Below are 15,457 nucleotides of genomic sequence, written 5' to 3'. Positions count from 1 at the left end.
ATGTAGTCAACCCCCGGTGATGTTCAACCTTGCTAACTCCTTCAGACAAGCCCATTGCATACACAACTGTTACAAACCTGCAAGAAATATTAAATAGTTCCAGGTTTTCTAAGCGCCTCAGGAGTAAAAGCCACTCCCCCCAAGTTGATTTATAGAGTATGTCTGCTAGCCTCTTATCTCTTCTACTCCCCTACAGGGTTTCTTGTTGATCTTTGAAATGCTTTTCTTCACAACCCCCCCCCCCCCAAATTTCTTTTATAAGAGGCAAACAGACTTAAAGACTGTGGAACAATTCTTAATCCTTACAATGAAATATATATTGTTCATCTGTAGTCTTAGGACCCTATAAATGTAGAGGAGGAGGGGGTCCCATAACCCCCTCCCCTTCTATAATACAAACATATTATTGTCACGCCCTGACCATAGTTTGCCGTTTTTATTTTCTTATGTTTTTGTTGGTCAGGGTGCGGATATGAGTAGGCATTCTAATGTATGTCTGAGTTGTCTATTTCATGTGTTGTTGGCCTGTATGCGTTCTCAATGTAGAAGGTGTAGGTCGTTTCTCTGTTGGAACCATATTTAGTAGCCTGTTTGTATTGTGGTTGTGTGATGTTCCTGTTACTTGTTTCTGTGATGTGGTTCACGTACGGGACTGTTTCCTTCGTTCATTTTCCGACGTTTTTTCGTTGTCGTTGGTAAAGTCATTAAAAAGGATAATTCATCACGCTGCATTTGGTCCTCTCCTCTCTCGGGCGCCTGACAAGAACTACAGACATCCAACCCACCTACCAAAGGACAAGCAGCGTCAGCGTAAGGAGCAGCAGCAGCCAGCAGCGGCGAAAATGGCAGGACTCCTGGACCTGGAGGAGATGTCTGGACCGGCAAGGGACCTGCACAGCTGGAGAATATCCCGCCCCTCGTGAAGAGCTGGAGGCACTTAAAGCAGAGAGCGGTTGTATGGGAGCCACACGAAACGCGGCTGAAGCAAAGAGGAAGCCCAAAAATGTCATTGGGGGAGGCACACTGAGTAGTGGTTAAGTCAGTAGGAGACCTGGCCAATTTCCCCTGCTTACAAGTGGAGAAAGATGTCCAGGCAGTGCACCGTTTATGCGGAGATACGCATTGGTGCCCAGTATGTGCATAGCCCGTGCGACATGCAGTGCTCGTATCGCCGGGCTAGAGTGGCATCGAGCCAGGTGCCATGAAGGCCGGCTCTACGCCATCTGTCTCCCATTGCGTCTCGTCGGGCCGGGTACATGCACCAGCCCTACGCAGTGTTTCCAGTACTGTGCAGTAAGCCCATGCGCCTATTCCACCTCGCCACACTGCATGGCTTACGGTGAGCATCAGCAGGTAGAGTTGGCAGGCTCGGTCTACGAGACCTGCTAGTGCTATGTCCTAAGAGACGACGCAGAAATCATTGAATGCAGTGTTCTCTGATGTTGGATGCACCCCTGGGTAGCTGAGAGGATGGGAGAACAAACCAAATCAAATTCCAAAGTATATTGTCACGTGCGCCGAAACAAAGGTGTAGACCTTACCGTGAAATGCTTACTTACCACATAGGTGAAAAAAATTGGTGTGTGTGGTGTGTGGTGTGTGTGTGTGTGTTGTGTGTGGTGTGTGGGTGTGTGTCGTGTTTGTGTGTGTGGTTGTCTGTCTTTGTCTGTCGCTGTCTGGCTTGTCTGCGTACTGTCTGATCTGTGCTTCTGTCTGCTGTCTGTCTGTCTGTCCGTCGTCTGTCTGTCTCGTCTGATCTGTCTGTCTGTTCTTTCTGTCTGTCTGTCTGTCTGTCTTCTGTCTGTCTGTCTGTCTGGCTGTCTGTCTGTCTGTCTGGTCTGTCTGTCTGTCTTGGAAGTAAAGAAATAAAACAACGTAAAAAAGACATTTGAACAATCACAGTAGCAGGCCTATTGTTCCGTTTCTTTTGTGCTCCGTTTTAATTCACTTAAAGCAATATAAGCGATACACGTCAAAATCTGCACTCTATTAGAACCATAATCAATTTTAATCAAAATACAGCTGTAGACAGAAGGTCAAAGAATCAAAGCATCAACAACAACTGATGTCTTCTCCTGAGTCTGCCCCTAGGAAGAGTCCAAGTTGCTTTTATCCATTGCATGTAGTCAACCCCCTGGTAATTCATTACCTGCCTACTCCTTCAGAACAAGCCCATGTCATACACAAAGCGTTACAACACTTGCAAGAAATATAATAGTATTCCAGTGTTTTCTAAGCGCCTAGGAGTAAAAGCCACCCCCCAAGTTTGATTTATAAGGATGTCTGACTAGTCCTCTTACTCTTCTCTACTCCCCTACAGGCCTTGTTTATCTTTGAAATCTTTTGTCACAGACGCCCCCTCCCCAAATTTTCTTTATAAGACGGCACAGACTTAAAGGACTGTGGAACAATTCTTAAATCTTACAATAATATCATATATTCTAATCTGTACTCCATACCCCTCCCCCTTCATTAAAAACAAATATTAAATCAATTATTATAATACATCAAACATTTGGTGCAGCCATATCGTGACCCAATTTGACCCCATCACTTCATACAGACACATTTAGTCAGCGTTATTGGAGGTAGATGTACAATGTAGCTAATGGTTAAAGCGGACTAACGCACTAAACAGAGAGTTACAGTAGCGTAAAAGAGGGTTAGGCGGCGCTGGTGGGACACTACATGCAGATAAGAGCCCTGTAGCCAATAGTTGCGGACATGTTGTCAGCCCAATGTAGGATCTTATTTAACCAGGTAGGCAAGTGAGAAACAGTTCTCCATTTACATGCGACCCTGGCCAACATAAAGCAAAGCAGTTCGACACACATACAACAACACAGAGTACACATTGGAGTTAAAAGTCAATAAACGTAGAAAAATAAGTCTATATAAATGTGGCAAGTGAGGTGAATAAGAAGGGAAGGCAAAAAAAAGGGCCCATGGTGACGAAGTAAATACCATATAGCAAGAAAACATGGAATGCGTGATTTGCAGTGGAAGAAGTGCAAAAGTAGAATAGAAATAATGGGCAAAGGAGCAAAATAAAATAATATAATACAGTAGGGAAAGACGGTATTGTTTGGGCCTACAATTAGTAGATGGGCTATGACAGGTGCAGTAATCTATGAGCTGCTCTGACAGCTGGTGCTTAAAGCTAGTGAGGGAGATAAAGTGTTTCCAGTTTCAGAGATTTTTGTAGTTCGTTCCAGTCATTGGCAGCAGTAACACTGGAAGGAGAGGCGCCAAAGGAAGAATTGTTTGGGTGATCCCAGAGAATATACCTAGCTGCGGAGCGGTGCACAGGTGGGTGCTGCTTATGGTGACAGCGAGCTGAGATAAAGAGGGGACTATTATCCTAGGCAGGTCTTGTAGAGACCTGGCAGCCAGTGGTTCGGCGACGGTACCGTATGAATCGAGGCCAGCCCCAAGAGAGCGTAAGGTGCAGTGGTGGCGTATATATGGGCCTTTTGGTACCAAAAACTGATGGCACTGGATAGACTGCATCCAATTGAGGTAGTACTTCACATGAGAATGTATAGATAATGACAATGCATCATTAAGACTAAACAGAGAGTAGCAGCAGCGTAAAAGATGCTTGGGGGGGCACACAAGCAAATAGTCGGGTAACCAGTTTGTCTCTACCTGTTCAGGAGTTCTTATGCTTGGGTGTAAAAAACTGTTGCAGCGTTTTGTCCTAGACTGGCCACTCCGGTACCGCTTTCCTTTGTAGTAGAGAGAACCAGTCTATGACTGGGTGGCTGGGGTCTTTGACAATTGTTAGGCCTTCCTTATTCTGCACCACCTGCGTGTAAGGTCCTGGAGCAGGCAGCTGCCCAGTGATGTATGGCCGTTACCCACTACGCTCTAGAGTGCATGCGGTCGGAGGCCGAGCAATGTCTACCAGCCGTAATGCAACCGGTCTGGATGCTATTGATGTTGCCAGTGTAGAACCTTTAAGGATCTGCAGGAACAATGCCAAATCTTTTTAGTTTCGGAGAGGAATAGGGCTTTGTCATGCCTCTCACGACTGTCTTTGGTGTGTTTGGACCATTCTAGTTCTTTGGTGATGAGGACACCAAGGAACATCGAAGCCTTCTCAACCTGGCCCACTACAGCCCGTCGATAGAGATTGGGGTGCCGGCTCGGTGCTCCTTTTTCTGTATCCCACAAATCATTCATCCTTAGTCTTGGTTAAGTGGAGATAAGGTGTTATTCTGGCAACCTACCGGCCCAGGTCTCTGACCGCCTCCCTATAGCGCTGTCTCGTCGTTGTCCGGATCAAGGCCTACCACTGTTGTGTGCGTCTGCCAAACTTAAATGATGGTGTTGGAGTCGTGCTTGGCAATGCAGTCGTTGAACAGGGTACAGGAGGGGACTGAGCACGCACCCCTAGAGGCCCCTGTGCTTAGGATTCAGCGTGCAGATGTGTTGCTACCTGACCCTCACCACCTGGGCGGCGGCCCTTCAGGAGTCCAGATCCAGTTGCAGAGTGAGTGTTAGTCCCAGGTTCCTTAGCTTGATGAGCATTTGAGGTACTATGGTTTGAACGCTGAGCGTGGATCAATGATAGCAGTTCTCACCATAGGTGTTCCTTTTCTCCCAGGTGGAAAGGCAGTGTGGGTCAATCATTGTTGGATCTTTGGGCAGGTATGCAAAATTGGAGTGGCGTTATCTACGGTTTGGATAATGGTGTTATTGAGCCAGTGACAGCCTGTCAAAACTTCATGCTAACGGACGTGAGTGCTATGGGTGCTGTAGTCATTTAGGCAGGTCTGCCTTTTGTTACCTTGGCACAGGGACTATGGGGGTCTGCTTGAAACAGTTGGTATTACAGCATCAATCAGGACCATGTTTGAAAATGTACATGAAGACCACCTTGCCAGTTTGGTCAGCAACATTGCCCGAAGCACACGTCTGTGTCATCCGTCTGGCTCCCGCGCCAGCCCTTGTTACTGTTTAATCTTATGGCTGATAGGGGCAGTCATTGAGTAGCTTGGATGAAGGGCCCATTGATAACGGTCAGCTCCTCAGTCTCAGTGCTATATATGCATATATATTAGTATTGGATAGAAAACACTCTAAAGTTTCTAAAACTGTTTGAATTAAGTCTGTGAGATTAACAGAATTCATATGGCAGGCCCCAAAAACACCTGAGAAGTTCCACTTCCTGTTGGATTTTTTCTGGGGTGCCATATTTCAACCAAGCTCTTATCAAAATGACCAGAGAGATCATGGACTGGTTTCACTTCCTACGGCTTCCACTAGACGTCAACAGTGGCAATAGAACTAAGCTTCGATGCTCACTAATGTGAAGGTCGAAGACATGATTGCCATGAGTGACCTGCATTCAACACGCGGCGTTCACGTGAGAGGCAGCGTCCGGCTTACCATTTCAATTGAAGTCGATTTTATCTCCCCGGCTTGGGAACGTTATTCAAGGATGTATGTTAACCACATTCTAAGATTATTCCAGTACATCGTTTGCCATGTTTCTACTGACTCGTAACCGGAACGTTTGGACATTTCGTTCACGTTAATAGTGGTCGCGCTTTGAGAACTTTGGCTTAGGATTTGGTAAACAATTCGAAAGGAGCTAATTTGACATAAATAACGGACATAACGAACAAATCAAAGCATTTATTGTGGACCCTGGGATTTCCTAGAACTACATTCTGATGAATCATCCAAAGGTCAAGAAAACCTTATCATGTTATTTCTGGTTTCTGTTTGTCCACATGGGTGGGCTAATTTGGCTAATCATCTCTGAGCTCCGTCTGCAGATTATTTGCATGGTTTATATTTCCGTAAATGTTTTTGAAATCTGACACAGCGTTGCATTAAGGAGAGGTATATCTATAGATTCCTATGTGATTACATCTGTATCTATCATTTATTTATGTTGAGTAGTTATCTGTTGAAAACGATGTGGGCCTACCTAAAGTCACTTGATGTTGCAAATAGTGAATCTACGCCTCAATGTAAAACTCAACTTTATTCATATAAATAGAAGCTTAATCAAAAAACATGCACTGTATTGATGTAACATGGGGCCTATGAGTGTCATCTGATGAAAATAATCGAAGGTTAGTATTATATTAAAATTTCTCTATCTCTAGGTTTTGATGAAAGCTATCTTTAGCTGGAAAAAATGGCTGTGGTTATTGTGTTTGTTTGAACCATAACATTAATCGTTGGTGGTGCTTTCGCTTGAAAAAGCCTATTTGAAATCAGACCTCTTTGGTGGATTAACAACAAGATTTAACCTTTACTAAAATGCTATAAGGACACAGAATGTCTTTTTTGAGGAAATCATTATTATGAGATTCTGTTTTTTGAATTTGGCGCCCTGCCACCTTCGACTGGCTGTTGTCATATCCAGATCCCGTTAACGGACTGCAGCCATAATAGAAGGTTTCTTACCAACATCCGGTACGGAGCAGCGTGATCACACTTCGTCCGGAACAGCTATGCTCTCTTGCTGGCCTCCCAGTGTTGCTTGTCCTCGAAGCGAAGCATAAGAATTGATTAGCTCGATCTGCGTAGCTTTGTCACTGGGCCAGGTTCGTGGCTGTGCTTCCCATTTGTAGTCTGCTAATAGTCTTGCAAGCCTGCCACATTAGACGGAGCGCCGGGAGCCGGGTGTAGATATATGATTCAATCATATAGCCCTGTATTGACACTTGCCTGTTTGATGGTTCGTCGCAGGGCATAGCGGGATTTCTTGTAAAGCGTTCCGGGTTAGACTCCCGCACCATTTAATGCGGCAGCTCTACCCATTATCTCAGTGCGGAATGTTTCCTGTTAATCCATGGCTTTCTGGTTGCGGGTATGTAGGTACAATTAGGGTCTCCTCTTAACATTAGGCCTACCACATTGTAACGTCTGCTTTCAAACTCACACCCTCAAACACGTAGAATCCCCTGAACGCAGCTCACTTTCCAGACCACTTTTCAGCTCCACACTTCTCAAACACCTAGATCCCCTGAACCGCAGCTCACTCTCCAGATCCCCAATCACTGAATTCTAATCACCTGTTTCAGACACTGTATGTCATTATCACACACTATTTAGTTCAGTTTTCCCCCCCGTCACTTTTGATGACTTCTGTAACCGTAATAGCCTTGGTTTCATGCATGTTAACATTAGAAGCCTCCTCCCTAAGTTTGTTTTATTCACTGCTTTACACACTCTGCCAACCCGGATGTTATGCCGTGTCTGAATCCTGGCTTAGGAAGAACATCAAAAACTCTGACATTTTCATCCCTAACTTACAACATTTTCAGACAAGATAGAACGGCCAAAGGGGCGGTGTTGCAATCTACTGCAAAGATAGCCTGCAGAGTCTGTCCTACTATCCAGTCTGTACCCAAACAATTTGAACTTCTTACTTTTTTAAAAATCCAACCTCTCTAAAAACAAGTCTCTCACCGTTGCCGCTGCTATAGACCACCCTCTGCCCCCAGCTGTGCTCTGGACACCCATATGTGAACTGATTGCCCCCCATCTATCTTCAGAGCTCGTGCTGCTAGGCGACCTAAACTGGAACATTCTTAACACCCCCAGCCATCCTACAATCTAAGCTTGATGCCTCAATCTCACACAAATTATCAAAGAACCTACAGGTACCACGTCATAGCCGAAACACGGGCACCCTCATAATATCATCCTAACCAACTTGCCCTCTAAATACACCTCTGCTGTTTTCAAACAAGATCTTCAGCGATCACTGCCTCATTGCCTGCATCCGTAAGGTCAGCGTCAAACGACCTCCACTCATCACTGTCAAACGCTCCCTGAAACAACTTCAGGAGCATTCTGGCATTCTGCATTAGCATCGAACAGCCCCCTGATATGCAACTTTTCAGGGAAGCTAGAAACCAATATACACAGGCAGTTAGAAAGCCAAGGCTAGCTTTTTCAAGCAGAAATGTACTTCCTGCAACACAAACTCCAAAAAAAGTTCTGGGACACTGTAAAGTCCATGGAGAATAAGAACACCTCCTCCCAGCTGTCCACTGCACTGAAGATAGGAAATACTGTCACCACTGATAAATCACTATAATTGAGAATTTCAATAAGCATTTTTCTATGGCTGGCCTGCTTTCCACCTGGCTACCCCCTACCCCGGTCAACACACTGCACCCCCACAAGCTACTCGCCCGCCCAAGCCTTCCCATTTCTCCTCTCCCAAATCCAGTCAGCTGATGTCTGAAAAGCTGCAAAATCTGGACCCCAAACAAATCAGCCGGCTAGATAATCTGGACCCTTTCTTTCTAAAATTATCTGCTGAAATTGTTGCCACCCCTATTACTAGCCTGTTCCTCTCTTTCGTGTTGTTGAGATTCCCAACATTGGAAAGCAGCTGCGTCATCCCCCTCTTCAAAGGGGGGACACTCTGGACCCCAAACTGATACAGACCTATACCTTTCCTACGCTGCCTTTCTAAGGTCTTCGAAAGCCAAGTCAACAAACAGATACCAACCATTTCGAATCCCCCATACCTTCTCCGCTATGCAATCTGGTTTCAGAGCTGGTCATGGGTGCACCTCAGCCCCGCTCAAGGTCCAACGATATCTTAAACGCTTATCGATAAGAAACAATACTGTGCAGCCGTATTCATTGACCTGGCCAAGGCTTTCGACTCTGTCAATCACCAGATCCCTCATCGGCCAGACTCGACAGCCTTGGCTTCTCAAATGTTGCCTCGCCTGGTTCACCCAACTACTTCTCTGCTAGAGTTCAGTGTGTCAAATCGGAGGGTCTGTTGTCCGGCCTCTGGCGTCTCTATGGGGGTGCCACAGGGTCAATTCTTGGACTGACTCTCTTCTCTGTATACATCAATGATGTCGCTCTTGCTGCTGGTGAGTCCTCTGATTCACCTCTACGCAGATGACACCATTCTGTATACTCTGGCCTTCTTTGGACACTCGTGTTAAACAACCCTCCAGGGAGCTTCAATGCATAACAACTCTCCTTCCGTGGCCTCCAATTGCTCTTAAAATACAAGTAAAACTAAATGCATTGCTCTTCAACCGATCGCTGCCTGCACCTGCCCGCTGTCCAACATCACTACTCTGGACGGCTCTGACTATAGAATATGTGGACAACTACAAATACTAGGTGTCTGGTAGACTGTAACTCTCCTTCCAGACTCACATCAAACATTCCAATCCAAAATTAAATCTAGAATTGGCTTTCTTATTCCTCAACAAAGCATCCTTCACTCATGCTGCCAAACATACCCTTGTAAAACTGACCATCCTACCAATCCTCGATTTCTTGCGATGTCATTTTTACAAAATAGCCTCCAATATCCCACTTAATAAATTGGATGCAGTCTATCACAGTGCCATCCGTTTTTCACCAAAGCCCCATATACTACCACCACTGCCGACCTGTACGCTCTCGTTGGCTGCCCCCGCTTCATACTCGGTCGCCAACCCACTGGCTCCAGGTCATCTACAAGACCCGCTAGGTAAGCCCCCTTATCTTCAGCTCGCTGGTCACCATAGCAGCACCCACCTGTAGCACGCGCTCCACAGGTATATCTCTCTGTCACCCCCAAAACCAATTCTTCCTTGGCCGCCTCTCCTTCCAGTTCTCTGCTGCCAATGACTGCCGAACGAACTACAAAAATCTCGAAACTGGAAACCACTTATCTCCCCTCACTAGCTTTAAGCAACCAGCTGTCAGAGCAGCTCATAGATTACTGCACCTGTCCATACCCATCTAAATTTAGCCCAAACAACTACCTCTTTCGCCTACTGTATTTATTTATTTATTTTACTCCTTTGCCCCCATTATTTCTATCTCTACTTTGCACATTCTTCCACTGCAAATCAACCATTCCAGTGTTTACTTTGCTATATTGTATTTACTTTGCCAACCATGGCTTTTTTTGCCTTCACCTCCCTTATCTCACCTCACTTGCTCACATTGTATATAGACTTATTTTTCTACTGTATTATTGACTGTATGTTTGTTTTACTCATGTGTAACTCTGTGTTGTTGTATGTGTCGAACTGCTTTGCTTTTCTTGGCCAGGTCGCAATTGTAAATGAGAAACTTTGTTCTCAACTTGCCTACCTCGTTAAATAAGGTGAAATAAAATATATAAAAAATGTCAGTGCAAAGAGATCTGCTGTGATTGGGAGTGTGATATAACAGCCAGTTACCTGCAGGAACCAACCCTATGAACCATGCCCATGTCGTTTCTTTTGTTTCTTTTGTGTAGCAGTATATAAGAGAACTGAAGGGACCTCCCTGGCTGAGCTTGTGCGCAGACTTGTACTTTGTACGTGTGTTTTAACTTCTCCAGTTAAGTGATAATAAAGAATTAATCATTAATATGGACTAAAGGAGTCCCCTGTGTTGAATTTCCACAAAACAATCTGTCATGATAAGCACCAATACAATGTTTATTCAGGTGAAAGGTTCTGTGTAAATTCTGATGTACATCATTTATGGGCGTGGAGGAGTTTTGCTGCTATATGAAAGAGTGCTTCTCCACTCCAGAGACACATATTCGCTGTTGCATCTTTGAACTTCACTCAGAGTCTTGACTCTTAAACAGGTTTATTGCATATTGAATCAGACCTATCAGTTTTCTTTCATCAAGATTCTTTTCAATTTCTAGTCTAGCCAACTACTGAGGCGTGAAACTGAATCTATTCTAGTAAGTACACATACTGTCTGCTAAAAAGCTCATCATCGCTATATGAGGAAGATATTGAAAGCTACATATTTATATTTTGACCAACAATGAACAAACTTTCAGGGAACAAATGCTTCCTATATTCTGAAACAGTTGCTTAATCATTTATAAAGTCTAGTTAATCAAGCATGGTTATGGTTTGTTGTTCCCCACGATGGAATTGGGGAGGGGACTACGGATCTGTCTCTGTCCCGTCCGTATGTTTGCTTGTAAGTTAGTAAAACAAGATATCTCAGACAGCACTGGTAAGATTTTGACGAAGCTTGGGTTAATGATTTGTCTTGCCATACAGATTTGTCATTTACAAAAATGACACTAATTGCCCAAGATGGAGCTATGGTAATTAACTGCAATTTGTTGGTCACACGCGATATGTCAATTGGCCCAAAGGGGTACTGCATCATTCGTGGGGACGACATTTAACTGTTGCCTTGTTTTCACATGGTTGACGTTTGCCTCCTATTGTTCTGTTTGAATTCAAAAGTGATGTTTAGTATGATGTTAATGTGGTGAGTAGACTGTTGAGTGTAGTGCTTTACATCAAGCTGTCTCTTCATCTTGAATACTGATTGACACATCAAGCATTGGGTACTGAAATGTCAGGTTCAATTATTTTGAACTGCAGGTGAAACTGAGAGAGGAAGTTTTTCATGCCAGCAATTTTGCTCGGTTAAAGCTGCAGTAGGTACGTCTGTAAAAGCAGACTTTGCTAGCAATAGTCCAAGTCAACTGGAAAGTTGCCGATTTTCAAAGTAGGGGACTAGTGCTATCTTGACTCAGATATGCAGATGTGGTATGACAGTGATGTTTAGTTGTTCCTATAAAGTAGACTGTTGAGTGTAGTACTTATACCAAACTTTCCTTTTCATCTTGATTTGACTAACACAACTAGTATTGAAATTACAGATTCTAAATTGTTAAAGTCCGGTAAAATAAAATACTTCACCTTTCTGAAACCATTTGAAATCGAGGCAAAGTTTCGATTTACATCCAGAAATGAAGTTTTAATTATTAACAGTCATGTTTTAGGAATTTCTTGACTAAATATGAATGTTAGATTTAATTGGACATACTGTATACTTTAAAAGGTTGACAGACCCTGTTATATATTAGACAGTGTCAAAATATTTTAATGCAACCTGTGAATACTGCAGCTTGTCTTAAGATTATTGTATTATATTATAATAATTAATACATACCTGTGAATACGCAGCCTCTTAAAGATTATTGTTCTAAATAATTCAATTATATCATTACTATTTCAGATATTTCAAAGCAGAAACTTGTTTGGAGAGGTGAGTTTCAGCACCATAAACACTTCATATTCGTATGTGCATCTATTACATTCATACTCATCATTATAGGGCAGGTTATCATATTCTGATGTAGAATCTATACATTCATACTCATCATTACAGGGCAGGTTATCATATTCTGATGTAGAATCTATTACATTCATAAACTCATCATTATAGGGCAGGTTATCATATTCTGATGTAGAATCTATTAAACATTCATTACTCATCATTACGGCAGGTTATCATATTCTGATGTAGAATCTATACATCATACTCATCATTATAGGGCAGGTTATCATATTCTGATGTAGCATCTATTACATTCATACTCATCATTATAGGAGGTTATCATATTCTGATGTTAGAATCTATAACATTCATACTCATTCATTATAGCGTATTTTATTTTACCGGACTTTAACAATTTAGAATCTGTAATTTCAATACTAGTTGTGTTAGTCAAATCAAGATGAAAAGGAAAGTTTGGTATAAAGYACTACACTCAACAGTCTACTTTATAGGAACAACTAAACATCATACTGTCATACCACATCTGCATACCTGAGTCAAATGAATCCTTGTAATAATATAGTATAAATACAACATGAACATGCAACAAGAAATATGTGTCACGCCCTGGCCATAGAGAGGCTTTTATTTTCTATTTTGGTTAGAACAGGGTGTGACTAGAGTGGGCATTCTATGTTTTATTTCTTTGTTTTTGGCCGAGGGTGGTTCCCAATCATAGACAGCTGTCTATCGTTGTCTCTGATTGGGAATCATACTTAGGCAGCCTTTTTCCCACCTGTGTTTTGTGGGTAGTTGTTTTCTGTTTTGTGTCTGCACCTGACAGAACTGTTTTGTTCTACTTTATTATTTTGTTTCAGTGTTCAGTTTGATTAAATATCATGAACGCTTACAACGCTGCACCTTGGTCTCCTACTACTTCATACGACGAGCGTGACAATATGAATAGCTAGAGAAACCTGTGTTTAGTCACTCACCTGAACACACATTACACAGGATCAGCAGAGCAGGCCAACATCCACCATGTGAAAACAAAAACAATAGCAGGCCAAAGTGAACAATGTGAATACAAAAACATCATGTCATACATATTGATTAACTACAAATGATGACCAATAAGTCAACTGTTTCATCATTTAGGTACCGTTTGTTCCCTGAAATGGGCAGTTAATTAGTAATAAAATCAACCTTAGTTATAAAATATTTTTTCACTTAGCAAGATGAGTTGGTTAAGATTTTTTTTTACTGACATACAACGCTTTTGCATGCCTCAGTTTCAAAGATGGATGTAGATTCTCTAATTTAAGTAAGCTTTCATGTTAAAGCTGCATTAGGTCATAGTTATTTTTAACAATTTCTTGAAATTGTCATCACACACTGTCAGCTATCAGTATGTAAAATGTTCTGAGAGAAGATCCAGCTTCTTTGACTGCCCTTCACTCTGCAATCACTCTGAAATATCATTCCAGACAATCGTGTCCCTAGTAGGGATGCACCTAATATGCACAAATAATTAGATTTAAACAGATAAATATACATGATTAATTATATCAATTTCATTATTTGGGATTTATTAACAGTTATGTCTGCAGGCAGAAGGCACAGAAAGCGAACGAGAGTGTGTGAGAGTTGAGTCCCTCCCCTCCTGTTCAGCTGCTGCAGGGTCTATCGCTGCACACAGAGGAGCAGAAGTTGGAGCCAGAAAAATGTTTGTTTGTTGGTAACATTCCTGTTCATGCATTCCATTTATATTATGGATAATAAAGTTGGTAAAGTGACTGAACAAAGCCTGTTTTTTGTCGAGATAGCACCAGTCACCTACTTTGAAAATCGTCAACTTTCCAGTTAACTTGATGGACTATTGCTAGCAAAGTCTGCTTTCTACAGACTTACCTACTGCAGCTTTAACAGAGCAAAATTGCTGGCATGAAGAACTTCCTCTCTCAGTTCACCTTTCCCTTCAGTTCAGTTATTTGGAACCTGACATTTCAGTACCCAATGCTAGATGTGTCAATCAGTGTATTCAAGATGAAGAGACAGCTTGATGTAAAACACTACACTCAACAGTCTACTCACCTCACATTAAACATCATACTAACATCATACTTTTGAATTCAAAACAGAACAATAGGAGGCTGAAGTCAACCATGTGAAAACAAGGCAACAGTWAACATGTCGTCCCCCACGAATGATGCAGTACCCCCTCTTGGGCCAATTGACATATYGCGTGTGACCAACAAATTGCAGTTAATTACCATAGCTCCCATCTTGAGCCAATTAGTGTAATTTTGTAAATGGCAAATCTGTATGGCAAGACGAATCATTAACCCAAGCTTCGTCAAAATCTTACCAGTGCTGTCTGAGATATCATGTGTTACTAACTTACAAACAAACATACAAACGAACGGACAGAGACAGATCCGTAGTCCCCTCCCCAATTTCATCGTGGGGAACAACAAACCCATACCATGCTTGTTTAACTAGACTTTATAACTGATTAAGCAACTGTTTCAGAATATCCTAAGCATTTGTTCCCTGAAAGGTTTGTTGATTTGTTGGTCAAAATAAAAACATAGCCTTCAAATATTTCCTCATATAGCAAGATTAGTTATTTACAGACATTGTGTACTTACATAGAATGATATGCAGGCCTCAGTGTTAAGGATGACTATAGAAGATCTTGATGGAAGAAAACTGATAGGTCTGATTCAATATGCAATAAACCTGTTTAAGAGTCAAGACTCAAAGTGAAGTTCAAAGATGCAACAGCGGAATAAGTGTCTCTGGAATGGAGAAGCACTCTTTCATATAGCAGCAAAACTCCTCCCACGCCCATAAAATGATGTACATCAGAATTTACACAGAACCTTTCACCCTGAAWAAACATTGTATTGTGCTTATCATGACAGATCTGTTTTGTGGAAATTCAACACARGGGACTCCTTTAGTCCATATTAAATGATTAATTCTWTATTATCACTTAACTGGAGAAGTTAAAACAAACACGTACAAAGTACAAGTCTGCCACAAGCTCAGCCAGGGAGGTCCCTTCAGTTCTCTTATATACTGCTACACAAAAGAAACAAAAGAAACGACATGGGCATGGTTCATAGGGTTGGTTCCTGCAGGTAACTGGCTGTTATATCACACTCCCAATCACAGCCAGATCTCTTTGCACTGACATTTTTTATATATTTTATTTCACCTTTATTTAACGAGGTAGGCAAGTTGAGAACAAGTTCTCATTTACAATTGCGACCTGGCCAAGAAAAAGCAAAGCAGTTCGACACATACAACAACACAGAGTTACACATGGAGTAAAACAAACATACAGTCAATAATACAGTAGAAAAATAAGTCTATATACAATGTGAGCAAGTGAGGTGAGATAAGGGAGGTGAAGGCAAAAAAA

The 15,457-nt window shown here is 42.3% G+C and overlaps 1 protein-coding gene across 1 annotated transcript in view; it reads right to left on the bottom strand.

The window, feature by feature from the left end:
* LOC112074647 (aerolysin-like protein) overlaps positions 1 to 14,833 on the bottom strand; it is a 24,331-nt gene extending 9,498 nt beyond the window's left edge. Inside the window, exon 1 of the mRNA XM_024141771.2 lies at positions 14,679 to 14,833. The gene's annotated coding sequence lies outside the window, so the exon portion shown is untranslated. The remainder of the gene's footprint in view (positions 1 to 14,678) is intronic.
* Positions 14,834 to 15,457: the final 624 nt, after the last annotated feature.

The sequence above is a fragment of the Salvelinus sp. IW2-2015 genome, unplaced genomic scaffold, assembly GCF_002910315.2.
Source record: "Salvelinus sp. IW2-2015 unplaced genomic scaffold, ASM291031v2 Un_scaffold2737, whole genome shotgun sequence".
In the NCBI taxonomy this organism is placed as follows: Eukaryota; Metazoa; Chordata; class Actinopteri; order Salmoniformes; family Salmonidae; genus Salvelinus; species Salvelinus sp. IW2-2015.
Note: the sequence above shows the minus strand (reverse complement) of the source record. Positions and strands in the feature narration are given on the sequence as shown.